The 2106-nt window shown below is 36.8% G+C and overlaps 1 protein-coding gene across 1 annotated transcript in view; it reads left to right on the forward strand.

Annotated features, from left to right (window-relative positions):
• Malrd1 (MAM and LDL receptor class A domain containing 1) overlaps window positions 1-2106 on the forward strand; it is a 583538-nt gene that overhangs the window by 32385 nt on the left and 549047 nt on the right. The gene's annotated exons all lie outside the window — the stretch shown is intronic.

Genomic DNA, 2106 nt, shown 5'->3' on the forward strand with positions numbered 1-2106 from the left:
ATCTGCCTTCTCTGTGTTCCATAAGTTTGGGAATATTATGTATTGATTTACATATAATTCTGCAAAATCTTTAATTTCTTTCTTACTTCCTGTCTTGACTAGTTTTTCATTCAGTAGTGAGCTATTTAGTTTCCAAAAGTATGCAAGCTTTCTGTTGTTGATGATATTCAGCTTTAATCTTTTGTGGTTAAATAGGATGTATTTCAATTTTCTTGTGACTATTGAGACTTGCTTTGTGTCAAAGTAAGTAGCCAATACTGGAAAAAGTTCTATTTGGTGCTAAGAAGAAGGTATATTCTTTTGTGTTTGGGTGAAATGTTCCTTAAACATCTGTTAGTCTCTTTGGTTTAATGACTTCAGTTACCTGGAACATTTTTGTATTTCCTTTTTGTCTGAATGACCCGTCTTCTGGCTAGAATGATGTATTAGAGTCTTTCACTATCTGTGTATGAAGGTCAATGTACGATTATATGATGCAATAGTGTTTCTATTGTCAACATGGGTGTCCTTGTGTTTGGTGCATAGATGTTAAAAATTCCAGTGTTGTCTTGGTGAATTTTTTCCTTTGATGAATATGTAATGTCCTTTCCTATTTACTCTGACTAGTCTTGGTTTGAAGTCTATTTTTTTCAGATATGGTTATATAAGATTATTTCTTAGGTCCATTTGCTTGGGATATCTTTTTCCAACACTTTATTCTGAGGTGATGTCTATCCTTAATGTTAAAAGGGTGTTTTATGGATAGTGCAGGATAGATTATGCTTTTGTATTCATTATTTTAGTCTATGTGTTTTTATTTGGTAATTGAGACTGTTGATGTTTAGAGTTATCAATGAGCACTGTTTTTTTTTTTGATTCTTGTTATTTTGTTGTTGCTGTTGTTGTGGTGGTAGTGGCTGTGTGAGTGTTTCCCCTTTTTGTTATGCCAGTCTGTGAATATATCTGTCTATCATCTATCTGTCTGTCTGTCTGTCTAGCTGTCTATTATTGTTTGTTGAATATCTGTATGTAATAATTGAAATATTTTTTTAAAATCTATTCATAGAGCTAACACTTTGTTTAAAACCAACATTATATTCACATTGTTTATGTGTGGTTCTCCTTCCTCCTCGGGATGATCAGCTGTGGCTCCTTGAGATGGTGAGGGAGAAGAAGCAGGGAAAAGGTGTCAGCCAGCTGTGGATCTAACAGAGATAGCCCTCTGGGAAATAACTTCAGTGAGACAACTCAGCTCTATTCCAGAGTATAGGAAAAATATAGGATTGGGAAAGCAGGAGAACAAACCCTAATTGGCAATAAACAGCATGCTCCTATAACAAACCTTCATATGTGGCAGTAGGGTCCTATAGCAAAGCTCCTAGTACAAATCTTAGTTACTGTATATGCAACGGGGGAGAACCTCTAGCAGGAAACTACTCCAAGGGTCACACTAGTGATACGTCAGGCATCTGGGCCTGGAGACATCCTCCAAGTAAGGGCACGTAGAGAGCAGGAAGTTTCACTGGGGAGGGAATGCTTCATGTTGCTGAGTTTGGCGAAAGCTACCTGGCGACGATAGACTGCAACCTTTGACCAGCTGGGCCTCCCAACACCTATGTTTGTTAATTAGTAATTTTCTCAACCTCAGTTTATTGCTTTAAGAGCAAGCTAATAGCTGTCCAATTGTTCTACCAGAATACCAGAAAAGTTGAGGTTTGCTAGGGCTCAAAATATTAGTATTGATTGACTCAATGATGTGACAATTAGATTTGACTTCCAGTCGGGCTTTAAAATACCACTGAGTGGCTTAAATAGATAGGTTATCATAATCACTGTCAACACCGTTTTTCTTCTCTTTTGACAAACATCACTGTACCAAACACAGTGTCAACATAGCAGATGCTTCCATATCAGCCGTGATAACCCTGGTAAAGCACACCAGGGACTCTCTGACAGTCTAGCGAATACCCAGTGTGTTTTTTATTAGAAGTTTCCAAACAATAAAACTGTTTCCAAGAGAAAACATCAGTGCTCAGTGCTCTTCCTTGTATTTCTGCTAAAACCTGGGACCATGTCACTTAAGTCTTTTGAAATGATGGTATAGAAAATAATATTCTTTTTTTTTTT

This window comes from Microtus ochrogaster, chromosome 16 (genome assembly GCF_000317375.1).
Source record: "Microtus ochrogaster isolate Prairie Vole_2 chromosome 16, MicOch1.0, whole genome shotgun sequence".
Classification (NCBI taxonomy): domain Eukaryota; kingdom Metazoa; phylum Chordata; class Mammalia; order Rodentia; family Cricetidae; genus Microtus; species Microtus ochrogaster.